The sequence below is a fragment of the Canis aureus genome, chromosome 18 (assembly GCF_053574225.1).
Source record: "Canis aureus isolate CA01 chromosome 18, VMU_Caureus_v.1.0, whole genome shotgun sequence".
NCBI classification, from domain to species: Eukaryota; Metazoa; Chordata; class Mammalia; order Carnivora; family Canidae; genus Canis; species Canis aureus.
The window spans coordinates 17,884,718-17,905,156 of NC_135628.1; the positions used below are offsets into that span (position 1 = coordinate 17,884,718).

The 20,439-nt window shown below is 35.9% G+C and overlaps 1 protein-coding gene across 1 annotated transcript in view; it reads right to left on the reverse strand.

The window, feature by feature from the left end:
* Positions 1-361: 361 nt before the first annotated feature.
* ZNRF2 (zinc and ring finger 2) overlaps positions 362-20,439 on the reverse strand; it is a 109,185-nt gene continuing 89,107 nt past the window's right edge. The window contains exon 5 of the mRNA XM_077856342.1: positions 362-18,801. The gene's annotated coding sequence lies outside the window, so the exon portion shown is untranslated. The remainder of the gene's footprint in view (positions 18,802-20,439) is intronic.

The following is a 20,439-nucleotide window of genomic DNA, read 5'->3' on the forward strand; positions in this document are numbered from 1 at the left end:
TGAGTTTAAAACTTTGCCTTTAAATAAGACAGACATCAAATAAGAATGAAAAAATATTCAATGTCATTTGTTATTAGGGAAATAGAAATAAAAACCAATGAGATAAATCATACACCCAGTAACAACAAAAATAAACAACAAAAAAAGCAAACCAAAACCGTTAACAACCACCACCACCAACCCTCCTACAATACTGAGTTCCACTGAGGCTGTGAACCACCTGGAATTCCCATATATTGTGGTGGGAATGCAAAATGGTACTGCTGCTTCGAAAAAAACTGGTTGTTTCTTATAACCAACCCAGCAATCCCATTCCTAGAAATGCACCCAAGAGAAATGAAATCTGTTCACACACAGTATCTTCAGGTGAATGTTAACAACAGTTTTATTTGTCATCAGTAAAAACTGGAAACAACCCAAATCTCCTTCAACTAGTAAATGAACAAAACATGGTACATTCACAATGGATTACTACTCAGCAATTAAAAGGATCAAACTACTGATAATATACAACAACGTGGATGAATCTCAAGTGATTAAGTGAATAGAGCAGGCTCAAAATCTACATATGTGATTTCATTTACAGGCCATCGTTTAAAACACAAAACTGTAGGGAAGAAAACAGACCAGTAGTTGCCAGGGGCTTAAGCTGGGGATGGGGAACCTTCTGGGCGTAATGGAATGGATTTCTATCTTGTGTTGATGGGTATGTGAGCACATATATTTATCAAACTTCATACAACTGCACAACTAAAAAAAGGTGATTTTTACTTTATGTAAATTGTATCTCAATAAACTTTTAAAACATGATAATTATATAGTAACTGGTCTAAGTAATCTCTGATTTTTGCTGATTCTCATTCACATTCAGGTTGTTTGCATAACTTGCAGAAATCTTTATTGCTTGCTGCACATTAACCTTGAAAAAAGCATTAAAGGCTTGGGATGAGCCTTCATCCACAGATTTTGTTGTGCTTCTGTTAAGTTCAGATTCTGAGAATCTAGGCCCATCCAACTATGCATACTTAAGGAGCAAATCTTCAGGGAAGCAAATCTGCACAAACCTCCCAGGTACATTACCCTTTTCTATTTCTTTTCCTCACCTGCTTCAAGAGCACCGACACAACCCTCTTTACAGCTCACAACTCCTGCAGCTTTCTTGTTCCAACATTCCATTTCCTTCCTTGATTATAGACTTTCATCCAAAAACTGACCTGAGAGTTCCTGTTTTTTTCATTTCTTCATTTTTAAGAATCTAATATTTTATTATTATTTTTGGTAGTCAGACATCACCAGAATTGAAGTCCAAAATGCTTTTATTATTTAAGTAAGTGATGTATATGGTAAAAATTCAAATCTTACAGAAGAGTACAAGGAAAAGGAAGCCCCATCCACCCAACTCCAGTCTGACCCAAACCTACTCCTTAGAAGACCTAACACTCAATGGTCTCATTTTAGTTCTTCTGACGGTCGTAACTTCCATTTCTCCAACAAACATCCTTCTATCTCTCTGCTTCTTGGTTCATAAACTCGTGTCAAAAGATAACATTCTCACACTAGATGTGTCTCCTTGTCACACTTCCAGTATGTTACTCTGATCATTTAGCTTATTGAGAGCCTACTATATGCCAGGTAGTGTGCTAGACCCCATGGATGCAATGGTGAACAAAACTGACTAATAGACATTGCAGTACTCATATTCTGGAAGGAGAAAGAGTGACAATAAAACATAAAATTTGTAATATAGGTATTCTAGAAAAAGAATAATGCAGGGTAAGGAAAACAGGGAACGTGGGGATGGAGGCAGATCAGTGAGCTTTGCCTTTATAACCTCTACAAACTCCGGCTGGTATACTTTCAAATCCTGATATTCAGATTTGTAATTTCAAGTTCAGTTACCTACCGCTGATTTGCTCTGGGCAAGTTATTTAACCTTCTCAAGTTTCCTCATCTGTGACAATAAGGATGAAACTCCCCCACCCCTTTTAAAAAATATTTATGTATTTATGAGAGACAGAGAGAGAGAGAGAGACGCAGAGACACAGGCAGAGGGAGAAGCAGGCTCCATGCAGGAAGCCCGATGCGGGACTCGATCCTGGGACTCCAGGGTCACGCCCTAGGCCAAAGGCAGGCGCTAAACTGCCGAGCCACCCAAGGATCCCCTGAAAACCCTTTTCTGATAAGAGTTGTTGTAAGGATTAAATGAGATAATTGCGCTGAGCACAATGGCTGGCACTCAGTGAATGCTCCAAAACAAGCTACCACTTTTATGAGCATAATGGCATAACACAAAACTCTGAAAAAGAAAAGGCTGATGTGAATAGCTTAACCCAATAGTTATATTTTTATCATTAGGTATAGTGAACCTATGGCCCCAGTATTAGCTGACTGCACAGTTTCATTTTATATTGAATTATATTCCTCTATTGTTTTAATTTCTAATTTCAGAGATACTGGTGGATAATTTTCTTTCACACATCATCTCAACAAAAGTCAACACATCAAAAAATTACAATGATATACTTTAAAACACTGTTACTGACTTAAATATTTATTGAATGGCTACTATGCACCAGAATCAGTCCTAGGTTCTGGGGATATAGCAATGAACAAAACAGAAAAGATCCCCACTTTCATGAATCTACATTCTGGTGGGAGAGATAATAAGCAAACATGATGAGGTCAGAGTGCTAAGTGCTATGAGGAAAATCAAATAGGGAAGAGGATACTGAACAGTGAGTGTGGTCTTCATTAGACAGAGTGATCCAACAGTGCACTTTATACAGACAGGGTAGTCAGAGACAGCCTATCTGAGGAAGTGACATTTATGCAGAGATTGGAATATTGAGAAAAAGCATAAATATTACATATGAAAACCGTATCTCACTACTAATCGTTATTCCAGCATTGGCACAATGGGACTTTAAAAGCTTAAGTAGGTGATTTTCCAAAAAAATAAAGCAAAATCTACCTACTAAGACACATTACTCAAATATATTGTGCCAAACAAAAAGTTCTATAATTTTTAAAAGTTGTTATAATGGATTATATATTTAAATGTATTAAAAATAAATTATATATATAAAAGTACCAGGAAAAAATACAAGCCAATATTTATGTAAACTTCCAAGATGGATAAAATCCTTTTCAATATGACCACAAGAGTAAAAAATATAAAGGCAAAAATTGATAAATATGATTATCTTTATAAAAAGGTAAAAATGTTGAGTAGAAAAAACAAAATAAGAAAACACGGGAAAAGAACACTATCATAAGTGAGACTCAAAGTGAAACGACAAATTGAAAAACAGGTTTGTATATTAAAAATAATCTTAACATTTAAAAATATCTTAAGTCATTAAAGGGGGAAAAAACAGGCAATTTGCAAGGAAATACAAATGGCCAGGACACTATTGGAAAGATGTTCAAGTACAGTCAAAATTAAAGAAATGTAATGAAAACTGATTTTGCACTTATTAGAATAGCAAAGATGGGAAAATAGTGAGAAAATTCAGAAAACTGAATTTTCTCAAAGTACAGAGAAACTTGAACTCCTATGACCCGAGTGTAACATAGAAATAGCTTGAACTTTCAACAGTAACACTGTAAATGAAATTATAAATATTTCAGTAGTACTATGTATGATGTTATCATCAAAATTAGGAGTAGAGATTTGTATTTAACAACAAAAATATTTAGAGGACATGCTGTTGAGTGCATAGGCTGGAAGAAAATGTTTGGTGTGATACTCTGCATGTAAAATTATGTTTACATAAATGGATAAGCAAAAGTATAGTCACCAAATACTAATGGTGATTATATATAATGGGATTTGAGGTAATATTATATTATTTTTCCTTTGTGTAAGCACTTACATATTTACTTTTGGAAGTGTCCCAAAGAAGGATTTTTAGAAATCTATATACTAACTTCGCAGCTAACAATTCAATTCAAATACTTAACAGCAACCATCAACATGGTTTAAGTTTTCACTCTGCTACACAAGGGATAGGGCAGTAGAGTATTTGTAAAGATATTGTAATAAAGTCAAGATTATGGTCAACTCTAATAAAGGAAAAATGCCCAGTTGAGAACTTTCTCATCATTTGTATGACACTAACATTTACTTTATGCAAAAATGTAAAGCTCACCTAGTATTTTACAAACTGGCATTCCCTAATTGTTAGTTCAACTGACATGAAAAACTTGCGATTCTAAGCCAAAACACTTCCCCATTCCAAAGGACAAATATTTAGTTATCAAGATGATAGTTTGGTAGTGGCCTATGGATACAGATCCGTGAATAAAACTAAGAGTTATGAAATAGATCTGTACATTTATATATAGTCAGTTGATTTTCAACAAAGGAGGCAAGATACTTCAATGGGGGAAAGAAGTCTTTTCAACAAATGGTGCTGGAACAATCCACATGTAAAAGAATGAAGTTGGACCCCTACACCTTATATGCTACACAAAAATTAATTCCAAATGGATCAAAGACCTAACGTTAAGGGCTAAAATGATAAAACTGAGAAGAAAACATAAGGTGTCAATCTTCATAACTTTAGATACAGCAATGGGTTTCTTAGACGACACCTAAAGCACAAGCAACCAAAGAAAAAGTCTAGATAAATTGGACTTCATCGAAATGAAAACTTTTGTGCTGCAAAGGTCACTATCAAGAAAGTTGAAAAGACAGTGCGCAGAACCATGAGAAAATATTTACAAATCGTATTATCTGACAAAAGTTTGGAGTCCAGAACATATTAAATAATTCCTAAGGCGTGCCTTGGTGGCTCAGTTGGTTGAACACTTGATCTTGGTTTTGGCTCAGGTCATGATCTCAGGGTCCTGAGATCAAGTGCCCTGCATCAGGTTCCATGCTCAGCAGGGAATTTGCTTTTCCCTCTCCTGACTCATGTATGTGCATGCTTCCTCTCTCTCCAGAATAAATAAATCTTTAAAAGAATTCTTAAAACTCAATAATAAAACAATAATTTTAAAGTAGGGAAAGAATTTGAACAGACATTTCTCCAAGGATACACAAATGGCCAATGAGCACAAGAAAAGATGCTGAATATAATTAATCACAGATATGCTAATCAAAGCCACAATGAGATACTACTTCATAGCCACTAGGATAGCTAAGTTAAAAAAGATGGACAATACCAAGTGTCGGTGAGGATGTGGAGAAATTAAAACCTTTACACAATGGTGGTGAGAATGTAAAATGGTACAGCCGCTTTGGAAAAAGTTCAGCAGTTTTCACAAAGTTGCCATACATATGACCCAGCAATTCTACTACTAGGTACATACCCAAAGTATTTGAAGACGTATGTTCACAAAAAAAGACTTATGCACAAATAAATACTCAAAAGCATTACTAGCCAAACAACCCAAGTGTCCATTAACAAAATGCGATGTAGCCATACAATGGAATAGTATTCAGCTATTTTAAAAAATGAAGTACTGATACGTAGTACAGCATACATGAACCTTGAGAATATTGCACTAAGTGAAAGAAACCGGACACAAAAGGATATGTATTGTATGATTCCTTTTAATGAAATGTCCAGAAGAGGCAGATCCAAAGAGAGACAAAATAGGTTAGTGATTACCAAGAGCAGGGGGGAAGGGAGAATGGAGCATGACTACCGATGAGTATGGTGTTTCTTTTTGTAGTGATATAAATGTTCTATAATTAGATAGTGATGACTGCATAGCTTTATGAACATTCTGGAAACACTGAATTGTGCACTTCAAAATGGTGGATTTCATGGCATGTGAATTGTCTCAATTAAAAAATTTTTAAAGAAGAATGATGGCAAACCTACCTGTTGCCTGAAGCTACGTAATGTAGAAGACAATGGGGCAGTTTCTTTAAGTACTTAAAATAAGAACAAAAAAGGGATGATCTAGAAAGTCTAGGCCCAGAAAAATTTCTTTCAAAACTGAAAGCAATGATTTCAAAACTTACTACCAATCTACAATAATCAGAACAGTGTAATATTGGCATAAGTACAGACATACAGATAGGTTAATGAAACAAAAACAAGCCCAGAAATAAACCTACACATACAAAGCTATTTGATTTTCAACATAGATATCTAGTTAGTTCAATAGGGAAAAGACAGTTGCGTCAACAAATGATCTGGAACAAACTGGAAAGTCATATGGATAAACACGAACCCTAATACTTACCTTCATACAACATACAAACACTAACTGGAGCTGTATCACAGGTCTAAATATAAGGGTGAGAGAGAAAATCTCTGTGACTTTGTATTTGGCAAGAATTTCTCAGGACTAAAAAAGCATGAACAGGAAAAGAAAAATAATAGTACATGAGACTTTATCAAAATGTAAAACTTTTGTTCTTTCAAAGACACTACTGAGAAAATGAAAAGGCAATCCACAGACTGAAAATATTTGCAAATCATGTATGTGACAAAATAATTGTATGGAGAACATACAAAGAACTCTTACAACTTACAAATAGGATGATGCATAACCCAATTTAAAAATGAAGAACTCGGGATCCCTGGGTGGCTCAGCGGTTTAGCGCCCGCCTTTGGCCCAGGGCATGATCCTGGAGTCCCGGGATCAAGTTCCACGTCGGGCTCCCTGCATGGAGCCTGCTTCTCCTTCTGCCTGTGTCTCTGCCTCTTTCTGTGTGTCTCTCATGAATAAATAAATAAAATCTTTAAAAAAAAAAAAAAATGAAGAACTCCACGGGACTTCAGGAATAACTGGGTAAGGAGTATGGCACATTTCCTGCCTCTTAAAAAGTAATGTAAAAAACTGACAAAACTGTTCAATCATTTTAGAACTTTGGGAAATGACCCAAAGGCATGCAGCAAATTGAGAAATACTTACCCAAGAAAACCTACTAAACCTTAGTAAACACTGTGGGAATCTGGCATTTTAGCCCAGGGCAGTCTCCCCATCCTTCTGGCTCCACATATTATCCCCCTGTACCTCCCAAGTTCTATGGTACTGTAGTTCTATTAGTGTGTGTGGGTATATGTGGGGGGAAGGGGAGGGGAGCTGTGAGGACCTGCTGCGTCCTTGCTGGAGGGGGCTCCTTGCTTGAGCAAAACATGGGAAAAAATTCATGATCAGGGGTATTATTAGAAACCTCAATCTTGCTGGTAACCAACAGATGATCATCAGAATAACAGAAATTGAACAAGATGATCTGGGGAGGAGAGAACAGTGGGTGAGCCCCCAACCCCCAACATATCACAGGATGGGATGGCGTGTCCAGATGCATACACCTAACCTAGCAATTCTACTTCTAGGTACTTACTCAAGACAAATGAAAAACTTATGTCCACACAAGGACTTGAAGGTGAATGTTCATAGCAGTATTCATAGTAGCCAAAAAAAGTGAAAACAATCCAAATTTCATCAACTGGTAAATGAACAAATGTGGTATATCCATATAACAGAAAACCATTCAGCAAAAATAAGAATTATGAACACATGTTAAACTTGTGTGAACTCAGAACACTTTAAGTGATTGGATTTAATGGTATGTAAATCATGCCTCCACAAAACTGTTAACAGTAATGGTATAAGATTTCAACAGACCTTCAACCAAAAGAAATATAGGAATGACAAATGTTACAATATTACTATCATTAGTGGTTAGGTAAATTCAAACTAAGTCATGAGATACCACTACATACCCACTAGAATGGCCAAAATTCAAAATATTGACAACAGCAAGTAGTGACTGACAGTAATGTGGGAAAACCCTCACAGAGCACTGGTAGGAGTGTAAAATGGTAGAGCCAATTTGGAAAACAAGTTGGCAGTATCTCAGAAAGTGACACAAATATTTACCGTATGACTCCATTATTCCACTCCTAGATATTTATTCAAGAGAAATGAAATCACATGTTCACATAAAGATTTATATATCAATGTACACTGCCACTTTATTCATAATAGCCCAAACTAGAAAGAGCCCAAGTGTCCACCAATAGGAGAATGGATAACAAACTAGTAGATTCATATAATGGAATACTACTCAGTAATTAAAAAAAAGAGAACTAGTTCAAGCGGTAACACTGATGCCTCTCACAGATACGCTGAGCAAAACAAGCCTTAGACATACTTAATGTTTTCAGCTAATCTACAGTAACACAAGCAGATCAATGACTGATGGGGGATGAGGATGGACAGGTGGGAAAAGGGTGTAAAGGGGCTTGGTACCTTTTGAGGGGTGATGGAAATGTTCTCTATCTTGGTCTTGGTGATTGTTACCCAGGTGTCTTGGTCTTGGTGATTGTTACCCAGGTGTATATATGTGCCCAAACTCATCAGACTGTATGCTTACAATGAAAGTTTTTGTTGTATGTACATTATAACTTACTGACGTGGCCTTTAAAAAGCTGTGACAAAAAAATCTGGTTAGAAACATAATCACTACTCTTACTAAGGAAACAGTCCTCTAAAAAGTGGAAAATGAGCTAACAAATCTGGTGTCTCTCCTGCAATCCTAGTAGTGTTTGTAGTACTTTCAATTGTTTTCACCTGTTTTAGCAGCACTGACACATACCAGGGTCTGGCACCAGCATGAAACTGTTAACAAATGCACAAATAAAGTATCTTCCAACGACTTTAATGATCTTATGCCTTGAAAGATCTGACACAAATAAATGCTTATTCAAGAACTAGGTTTCACACACCATGTTATTTATGTATTTGCTATGCCATGCCTGATTACCAGCTTTTGCTAAAAATACTGAACCGTAAGCTCCATAAGGGCAGAAAACTTTCCTTTTTCCACATCAGCGTACATGCAGTGTCTCACATCTATCAAATGTTCAAAAAATATGTGCTAAATGAATGAACCAACACTTCAGTTCACCCTGCATTCCAGTTCAAGTAACTCCCACACATTCATCTTTAGGCTGAGAAGACTTCAAGATTTCCAACATAGCTCTACGAATGAAAATCACGCTACAGCTACTCACATACTCACAAACAGTTACCTACAGTGGCTTTCTAGTGATTGCTGTGATGTAGCAATGCTATTTCTGAATTATTAACTGCTGCCATTTTTCATGCCTTTTGTTCCTAGTTGCTTATGGCAACTCACTCAGTGACTCACTGGCAGCTGCTGCTTCAGTGGGGAGACACAATGAGCATAAAACAAACTTTTTTTTTAAGTCAAAGGAAGAAACATAACTCGAAAGCTAAAAGGCTAACAGCCATGGGCTGGAGGCAGAAAGGGCTTTTAGGAACCTACAAACTTGGTGTGCAAAGTGAAAAAAAAAAAAAAAATTCAAGGACCTCAGCCTGGCTGAATCAGGCAGTTTTATTCTATGAACCATAGAGCTGGGAAGAATGGGTAATGATAAAGGAATAGTTTTCTCATTCAAAAAGAGCCAAAAGTTTGAGGAAAGAGAATTGCAGGAAATGTAGCTAGATCTTAGCTGTAGAGGTCTGTGACATGCTTGGCACTCTCCTCCCCAAGGGCTGACACTCCATTTGGAGTATGTGTGAGAAACTCCTAGATATAGTTGTATATAGGCTGTACAACAGGATCACACCATTTAAAAAGAAAAAACAATGGTCTCCCCTTCCTATGTCCCAAGTTGATCTAATTTTCAGCCAAGTGTTAATAAGCATTATTGCTTACAGGGATCTCAAAGTTGAAGAGAGCAATATATCTATCTGTCTTCCCACGTGTAGCCACCCTCGTGGATAAACTCCCTGGCCATTCCACCCAACGACTCCTTTTATCAGGGCGCTCAAGCACAGAATACCCACATAAACCAGGGAGCATCTTACTTCATCACCGGGGGTCTCTCAAAGCTGGATTAGGAAGTGTCAGTTTTGTGAAAGAGGGTCTGTTTGACAAGCTTAGCATTTTAAGCATGGATGTGGTACAAAGTTAACTACTACTAGAAGGCCTGAAACTCATGCAACTGTCTCCACAAGGCTCTACACAGGGAGCAACTGAGACTAGAGCTATTCATTGGCACTTCCCACAATTCCTGTTGGCCATCACAAACACATCAACTCCTAACTATAACACTGATCAGAGCTTGTGCATCTTTACCAAGATGCTGTAGTCATAACAAAAGCCAGTGACATCTGTGAATGCAAATAAAGAGGATTCCTTAAATCATCAACCTTTTCAAGGTATTTGTAGCCTTGCTGAAAAAATTAGAAAAATCTGACTCAGTTTAGTGACAACAGGACTAGATCTGCTCATGCATGGTACCTAATTAACTTTCAGAGATTAAGGTCTTTACCAAATTAGAATTATAAAACCTTCAAAAATATTTAGCTGATGACAGATTAGCGTGGAAAACCAACCTCCCAGACTCATGTAGACCTATCAGCCACTGGTTGCAAATGGCTCTTGAGTACTTAAAATATAGACTATTTCCAAATATAGATGTGCTATAAAATATGTATCAGATTTCAAAGACTGAACAAAGATCTAAAAATATCTCACTGGCAATTTTTGTAACGATTACATGTTAAAATGACAATAGTTTGGATATTTAAACACCCGAGGAAGGTCTTTATTAGCCTTTGCAATGTTTGAACTCCAACAATGGATGAACTGTTTGCTGTTTGACTTCCTTGATGGATATCCTCTGACTATTTGGATAATGAATATCCTTAACATTTACAGATTTAATAACACTTCAATTATAAATGAGCTACTTTAAAAGGTTCATGGCATACAGTTCTTTGATATTTTTCTGAAACGCAAATCTGCATGGCTAGCAGCATAGTTTGTTTTCAGTTACCCAGCTACTAAGTTATCAAGCCAATCAGAAGGGATTTAAGTCTTAAACTGACTTTGTTGGAAAGTTATTTTTTGATCAGGTACTTTTTAACTCTCATAAAATAATGAACACTGAATTCATAAGTTCATAGAAAAGAACAAGAATAAGGCACTATAAGGCAAAATTTAACAACGGTCTGATAATCACAGCATCATTAAGTATTTTCATTTTATGTGAGAAGTCAAATCTTAAATCATGCAATGATATTTATGAATATAAGATTTTTTTTCTTACATTATAGGACAATTCTCTCTAAGGTATTAAGTTTCTATTATTCTCACAGGCCTTGCTTTGTAGGAATTCTTGGTCTAGGAAGTTCCAAGTTACCAACCCATGCATCTTTGAACCAATTTGGAGAAACCTGTGAAAGTTTAGTGTCCCTAGAGATGTGTTGTATTAGATTAGGGAATCTGTGAGAATGGACTCCTTGACCTAATATAATACAAGGATTTCCTAAGATATCTGCTGCTTCTCCAGGGACTAAATATAAAGTTATCAGTCCCCTTTTTCTGTCCTTCGCTAAACAAAGATAATCATGAAGTACCCATTGGCAACCCACAGACTTCCAGGAACTAATAAACCTCTTCTGGCCCTCCTCTTGCTTAGCCTAATCTATCTACTGCAAGTAGCATCCATCTTTCCTGTATAACAACTTCTACAAATACTCTACTTCCAACAGGAACTTTCTTCTGTTGTGAGTGGCTGAGAAGATTGGCATAATGGAAAGGATCTGGGACAAAAGAACCAAAGAGAAAAACTCATTAACGCTTCAGAATGCAACTCAGCATTTCACCATGCCAGCCTGAGAAAACACAGCCCTATTCCAAAAGGCATATGAAATTAAGGGAGAATGTGAGGATGGGCTGTTGGGAGAGGTCCAACTCAACCAACCTAGATGCCATTACACTGGCGCAGTGTACCCTACTTATCACGCACTTACTGACTCTTCTAGCAGTGTTGGCAACATTTGTGTCTCAATAACTTCTGAACCTAATAGCCACACACACACACACACCCACTCTCTCTCTCTTTCTCACAACTTGCCAACTATTCCTGTCTGGTTTCTCTCTCAAAGCTCTGCTTCCCATTTCAGATCCGATTTCTTGGTAGTGTTATCTCTGGTTCTCCAGGAGATACTTCTGACATGATCAGCTTTCCCCAAGTAGAGATGCCCTGTCCTTAAGATTCAACTCTTCCCAACATGGAGAAAGTACAGATGGAGCTGTCCTGGTCTTGCCCTTTCATCCTGCACATGTAAATGAATACACCAAGATGAGTTCATTTTACTAAGTTTAAGTTCTTCCTCTTTCCTTTCCCTATTGTCATTCCTTTAGTTTTGCCTCTCCTTATCTTACCTGAACTGCTATAAATTTTCTAACAAAGTCTCTCCGCCTCTAGTTTCGTTCCTCTCTAATCTGATGAGTAGATCTGATGGTCCTTTTCCCTGCTTAAGACCTTTCAATTGTAGTCTGGCACATGCATCCCTTCGTGCTCTGCCATCTGCTTACCTCTCTAGACCTAGCAACTCTCCAAGAATGTCCTGCTTGTCTGAACTATGCTCTCTGCTTGGGAATACCCTTCCCAAGCTTCCCACTGCACATGTCCTTTTATCCATATCCCCTGGAGCTATGTATGATCTATTTGTTCTTCAAGACTTTAATCATTCTCTTGCCTAGTTTAATGACCGTCCTCACTACCTCCACTATACCTTGTGTATATGTCTGTAACAGCAATCTTTATTATATGCTCACTTATTTGCTTCTCCCACTAAAGATTAAGGTCTTAGAGGTTAGTTGGAGTGCCTAGGGAGCTCAGTTGGTTAAGTGTCTGCCGTTGGCTCAGGTCATGATCCGGGGGTCCTGGGATCGAGCTCCACATCAGGCTCCCTGCTTAGTGGGCTGCCTGTTTTTCCCTCTCCCCTTGCTGCTCCCCCTGCTTGTTCTCTCTCTCTCAAATAAACAAATAAAATATTAAAAAAAAAAAGGACTGAGAAATTAGTTATCTTGCAATTCTGTAATCTTGGTCCCTAACAGTCCAAGAACCAAGTATGCTTATTAATAATTGCTGGGAGAGTTAATCTCTAGATTTTAGCATGAAAGAAGAACAGAATCCACAATGTCCTCTATTATATACGTAGGTTTTAAAAACACATCAGCTAGAGTCTAAGACATTAATCCTGCATCTTATGACTGGAGAGAATAACAATTTATTCATAGATGGGCACAAATATTTTTATTGTCTATAATAACCACTAACATTATTAAGTGCTTAACGTGTTGTGTGTCTGTGGTGCATACATGTACCTTCCCAATGAATCCTCACAAAAACCTTGAGGTAGGCAGTAGTTTTACCTCTTTTCATAGGCAAAGGCAAGGCACAGAGTTAAGCATCTCATCCAATGTCACAGACATAGCAAAACCAGGGAGTCTGGCTCTGGAACTCGTGTTCTTAACCACTGTGCTACAAAGCTCAACACCTCTTATATCATGAAACCTGTGCTTCCAAAGATTAATACTCTTCTTTTCAAAACATAATGTAACACTACCAAGTACAATCTAAATTCGTAAAGTTATGATCATACATTGATAGACCATCCCTCCCCAAAACTTAATAGCTCTACTACAATCATATCTCAATTAAAAAATTTTTACAAATTGGGTTTCACATTAGAAACTTCAAAGTACATTTTTACTTATGGTTACTCTTGGTTCATTACCACTACAGTTGTTTCTTTAGTTGAATTCAGAAATTCAACTAAATGGGCATAAAAAAATAGTTAAAGAAACTGTGACATGTTAATTCATGGTAACCTTTCAGCAATCAGGTAATTCTCAGTTTTACTGTAATATACTGTCAACTTCTAGACATTACAGTGGATATGACAAATTTCCTTGGAAACATTCTCTTATTTTCTATTTCTAAATAAGAGGATAATTTGGCAAGATCATATGGAAGTTTTATTTATTAAAAAAATCAGTAATGAACTGTTCCATTTTAGTTTAGAACATACAAGCTGTTCCTAATACATGTTCTATATTTCTTGTGATGGATCCTTTGGATATTTTAATTTAACAGGAAAATACTTTCTAGTAGAGGAAATTAAGAGGTATTACAGAAGAGTTGTTGAAACCATGAACAAAAGCAATGAAGTTAATATCTATTATTGTGGTTTTCTAAAAAAACTGATACTCATATAGTCATTGCAAAGAAATAAGATGTAATGGACTTCTGTAATAAAGATCAATACCATCATCAAATTCCAAACTCTCTTTTAATCTCCCTAAAGGATCTGTCAACTGTATCATATGCACATAGGTGCTCAAAATGCTACTAAAAATGTAACCTTTTCAAGATGCTAGCACCAGGGCAAAGGCAGAACTATAAGTTTATAAACAGAAACCATTGGTACTTGTCAATCTCAGTATATCAAATCAAAAGGACAGGCATGAAAATTTATAATAGGAGAAATCAGTCACTTTTGATTCTAAGACTTGGGGTTCTAACAGGTATCTCACAGTCCAGGGCAGAGCTAAGAAGTGCAAGGTTGGCTGACAGATACTAATATCACTTTAAAATTTTTCCTTTATTACTGGGATGTGAGTTTATGCCATACTGCTCTTTGCTTCTCTATAAACAAGCAATCAACAATTGATGTTATTTTTAGCCATTGGTCTAAAATTAATGATGGCTTAAATATCTGAAAGTATACCAACTCTCCTAAATATATAATGTTTCAGCTAAAACTTAATATTGACATATCTGGTTTTCCTCAGTGCTTTTAATTCTTTCCAGAGAATCAGCTGGACTTCAAAGACCAGGTATTTCCAATTCAATTCAAGAATTCTGTGATTTAAAAAGAACATTCGGCTTCCTAGCTTAAGCAGAGTATTCACAGAACATGGCACTCAAAGTACTGGCTCGGTCAGTTATTACCAAAAGGTTTTACCCAGTCAGCTGTTCCCCAATTAGAATCACTAGTACACCAAATAGCAATTTCCTCTACAGAAAACCAAGTAGCAATATAGTTTTAGAATGAAAAGATCTGGATAGAGAAGTAGACAATAAAACAGACAATTTAACTATTATTATTATTCACAATATAGCAAAGAAAAAAATCAGAAGTTATACACTTCAATTAAGGGGTGGAGGTGATGGGCCAAAGACAAAATATTGGCATGCTAGAATTTTTTAAAACTTCAAAAGTATCTGTACAAGAACAAGGGACATTTCACATTTAACACATTCTCAATATGTACTGAGTTCACCTCAGGATAAATCAAACTGCAAGAAAATGGCCCCAATGCACTGGAAGATTTCCTGCAACTAACAAACTGTATTCACAATTAATAAGCAACATTTACCTCTATGCAGTTTTACAAAGTTCCCAATAATCTGATTTATATGGAAACTTCCTCTGTGGAAAAATAAGATGATGTGGATATTATCTTTGATGCATAAATATGGGTTATCAATCACATAGGAAATTCAATTATTGAGTTTTTAAAAAGAGTTTCATGCTTTGTTCAAACATAGTAGCTTACTGTTAGGAAATTTTCTTTCTTCAACTCTCCAAGGTGGTAAATAAAACTAGGTATTATTTACACTTAATTTACTATCTTTTTCATTTAAAGAAGTATCTCTTAGTTTTGCTATACAGTATGTTAATTTAAATGACTGCTCTTAAACTTCACTATACCCAAATTTAGAAAGAAAAATAAGCTTTGAAAAGGAATCTGCCATTTTCACTAAAACATTTTTAACCTGAAATCTTCTCAAAATACATATTGCAAACATGCTGATGGTGCAGCACCCTCGGGCATTTTGAGTTACATTCTAATAAAGTGTGTTTAGCAGGTGAGAACTAAAATAACTGTAACATTTTAAAAGAAATATAAGATTTGCACTAAGAAACCAAAACCCAAATAGCATGCAACAGTTTACAACATGGCCTTTTAAATGTTGTTCAGCTATCACAAGAAAATCATTATAGAAATCATTATTTATATTTCAATCACAGACACTGCTCTTAAAATACAATCTATGTCGGATTTATAACCAGATCAGAAAAACCATAGATTAAGATGAGGATTAGTCTAATTTCTCTGGCAAAAAGTCAAAAGTAAGAATAATCTTACTATCTCTTACACATTCTGGCAACAACAAAAAAACCCAAAAAGCCAGATGAAAGAAAAATGAGGAGTCAAAATTGGCAATAAGCCCATTATAAAGAGTGGCACTAAAGTGAAATTTCAGAACATCTTGCTTTCTAAATATGCGAGTGCGATCTTACTGGAAAACATCTATTTACAAAGATTCTAGAAAGCTATCACCAATTTGGTAATCTAGGTTTTCAATCTTTATTTTGTCTCCATAATACCCAGTTGTCAGTAGTTTCAAGCTACATACTTAAATATCTAATGTGATTTTTATATCCTTAGACTATTCAGTGTCCACATACAGATTTACAAATATTGTAAGTGACATTGTGTAGAATATTATAATATTTTCCAGGGTAGCGACTTTGAGTAAAAACTGGAGTATCTGGGCTATAAAAACTTTATTCTTCAATTTCTAAATTCTCAACTTTAGGGAGTCACTGATAGAGACTGAACTTAAAGTAAAAAATGCTAACCTCTGTCAATTTTAACAAAAGAAGGGATTGCTATCAACAGATTTTTTTAAGTTAATACTGTTCTAGACAAATAGAATAATCAAGGCGCATTCGACACAGATAAACACTGAACTCTCTTCTAAAGCACAGGAGCTTCTACCGCAGCAGCTGCAGCACAGAACCGTGGGGCAGTCAGAGGCTGAGAGAGACCAAGAGGGCTAAAGGGCCGGACAGGACAAAGATGGGAAAGAACGAAGTGTTAGAAGATTAAAAGTCAAGGAGGAAATCGTATCAGAAAAATCAACTTAAAGGAGAATATGAATAGGTCATTACCAGAGGCAGAGTTAATCTCTGTCTTTAAGAATGGAAGACGACAAAACAATTCTTACTATAACAATATACCAGTATAGAAAAAAAATGAATTATTCACAGAATATTCTAAGAGGTTTTTACCTGGGGTGAGTGGGTATGTGTGTTCTGTGTGAAAGCTTACAAAATTAAAAATGTGAAACAAAATGGATTCGTATTCAGATTTCATGATAACAGAAACAAATTTAAGGAAAGGATATTTTCCTTAAGGGAAAATTACTTCCCAAAACTGGTTTAAAAAGCACCTATGAAACCATGCTGTCAGCTGTCACAAAGGAGGCTTGGGATGCTTTCGTCAATTGCAGCATAACAAAAGGCATTTCACAGCATAAGTTTAGGGAAAATGTTATCTGGTCTAGAATCACACAGAAAGCAACGAAAAACTCTTTCAATTGCTTCAAAACCACCAATTTTTCTGGGTAGCAGCAGTTGCTCCTGTACGTGCCCTTTCAAAAAGTATGAAACAGAAGCAGAATAGGGAAAAAAAATTGAGAATAAGAGTAGCAGCATTAAATAGAAAAGCAAATGCTTAAATAAAGCAAGCTTAAAATAAGGAAACAGTACTGTGCAACTTTCAATTATATCAAGTAAAGTGCACTGCTTAAATGTTCACTGATAACATTTTCCCTGTACGTTGAAAATATGAAATCTACATATTGGTATCTTTTTGTATTAAAAAAAAAAAAAAAAGACATTCACTACTGTAAGCCCTGATAGCTCTCTTCCAGTATTTTTTAACCATTCAGATGTATTTTGTGGGAATATTTATTCACATAATTTTGCTTAATACATTTCTTTCTACACAAGACTGAATTTAAAAGTCTCTGTAACATTTTCAATTACAGTAATAACACATTAATAAATTATAAATTAACAAAATCTTCATATTTGCTTTAAAAAATCATTTATCAAACACTAACCTCCAGATTATCTGGAAAATTAAAGATGCAAATTGCTATAAATCTGGCATCCCAATTAAATTCAGATTTTTAAAAGTATATAAAATGTCTCTCAAATTATTCCAAGTTCCACCCAAGAAAATTTTATTTTACCCTTTTCATAAGTTACTAACCTGCTAAACATTCTACCCAAATGTGGGAAACTGGAGATGCAAAGCACAATAAAGTAATTACATGAAAAGAACAAATAAAAATACCCGTTAAAACAAAGTTATTATAGCTGGCAGCACTTAAAATTGGTAATTTGTATTTTTTAAAAAGTTGCATAGCTGCAGGATGATTCATTACTGATGAACTACTGAGCAGTTTTACTTAAGAGGAAATAATACATTTAATCGCAATTCAATAGACAATCTTAGATTTAGTTCATTAAAATGTCATTATGTAACGTGATTTACTCTTTGGACTGCATTCTGATACTGTTCAACCTTTAATTTCAAACATTACCATGTTTTAGCTCTCCTATGTAGAAGTCTAGTTTATACTCCTGGGGATAAAAACAGAAGAACTTGAGATCATGGTCTACATTCAGAGAATGTTTTACTGCTTGATTACATATCTTGGTTTCACATTTAAGACTTTAGTTTATAAGAAGTACATTATGTGGTCTTCAGTTTAAGAAGAGATGAATGCAGAAACATCATGTTGGGGAAAATAAAGTGACCCCCCAACTAAAATACAAGTCAAAACACAACTAGTGGCACGGCTCTAGACAACTTAATAAAATCAACTTCTAAATCAGTTAACTTTGGCGTCTGAATACAAAATGTTTATCAGCGTTACCTATGTAGATGACTATTAAGGGATGTGCAGCATTTTCAAAATCCCTGTGTGTCCTTTATATGCATGTTTGGTACACTGAGTTCTGTGGCAACTGTCCTCTCTTCAGCAGGGTTATTCCCTGTATGATTGTCCATCTCTGCATCACCAAGTCTCACAGAACTCAGATTTCGGGTTGAGTATGCCTGCAGTTTTGTTTTCTTTCTCCAGAGACAGATCCTCATGTCCTCTCAGTTTTTCAAGCATCTTGGAAAGACAAGAAAACCTGTGCAGAAGCAGATGCATGAGGTTTAAGCAGCAGTCCATGATACTAATACAAATCAAAGTAGAAGATCCATTTCCCCCAGGAACAATGCTTTAGTTGCTAGACGCTTTCAGACACTTACTTACTGTTCTAAAAACTCCTAAAATTAGTGTTCTGCAAAAGAACAGATAAAGGTCACAGAAGGACCAATTAAAGCTTAAAATAGTCACAAAAATAGCCACCACATAAGAGTCATTTCCCCTCTGCAATAAAGACCACTCCAGAGTACAGCAAACACACAACACACAAGCACCTATACACCACCTATTAACCTTTCCCCAAATAACAAACAACCTCAAGTAAAAACAGTAAACAATTTCTAACTAATCAAAACCTTAGACAGTTACGTATCTCTATCTTGGACCATCCATTAAATACTTATGCTGAAGAGTATCAGAAATGCTGCACATGCTGCTAGATGTTCCCTTTTTTTCTAATCTTCTAGTAATAAATCCTCTTCAAATGCACACATTTAATCTGGCACAGCAAAAGGGATAGGAGAAATTTATCGTTTGATAAATAAGAGCAGTCAGTACAGAAACAAAAATCTGAGCCAAGATATTCCATAACTGTACATTTGTAAAAATGACTCTTCAAGATCCATAGAGTCCATTGATTTATAAGACTTCTAAGGGCAAGTGTCAGCAAACTCAGGTGTTTTTTTTTTTTTTAAGATTTTTAAAATTTATTTATTCATAAGAGACACACAGAGAGAGGCAGAGACATAGACAGAGGGAGATGCAAGCTCCCTGCAGGGAGCCCCATGTGGGATACCAGGACCCTGGGATCACGACCTGAGCCAAAGGCAGAGGCTCAACCACTGAGCCACCCAGGTGTCCCACTCAGATTCTATTAAAAAAAAAAAAAAAGTCAGTAAAAAGACAATACTGATACCTAAGGTAAGAAAACTGAAATGCTATTTAAGACCAACGTGCATATTGACTACCAGAGGAGACTCCTGTTCCTTATACCCATAGGCTCACTGTGACACTAAAGGAAAAATTTGGCTGATTGGACCATGAAATAAAAACTTGATGACCATAAAATCCCACCTCACACAAAAAAGTTTATTGCCTCTAAAATACATTTTACTTATAGGTGAAAACTTTAGACCTATTACCTTGGTATGTAAAATACTAAGATAAAAACTTCATTTATTAGCATTAGTTTTTAGTACTTCTCTTAAAATGCTTCTATAATTTTAGTCATAATTTTAGTTTATTCGCCCAGACATAAGGTTACACTAAAGATACACCAAAAGCATCTTCCTCTTCAAAAAACCTGCTCATCGTGAAATCCAAACATACCTGCACATATACTCAAAAGTATCATTCTACTGCCACACTTCCTTTACACGGCAATCTTATCCCAATTTACACCTCTGGTGTGTCAAGGTATGATGTGAATCACCTCACAGTAAAAGTTTCAAAAGCTAATAGTCTTCTCGTACCCTCCAGCTTACAATGGCTTTCACATTTCCCATGGAGACCCACTTTAATTGTGAAGAGGTCTCATTTCATGTTGCAGTTCTTACTTTGGTTGCTATAACAGCTCTTCAGTGACCTCAAATCTCCTCTTTCAATACTCTAATCTGCTGCT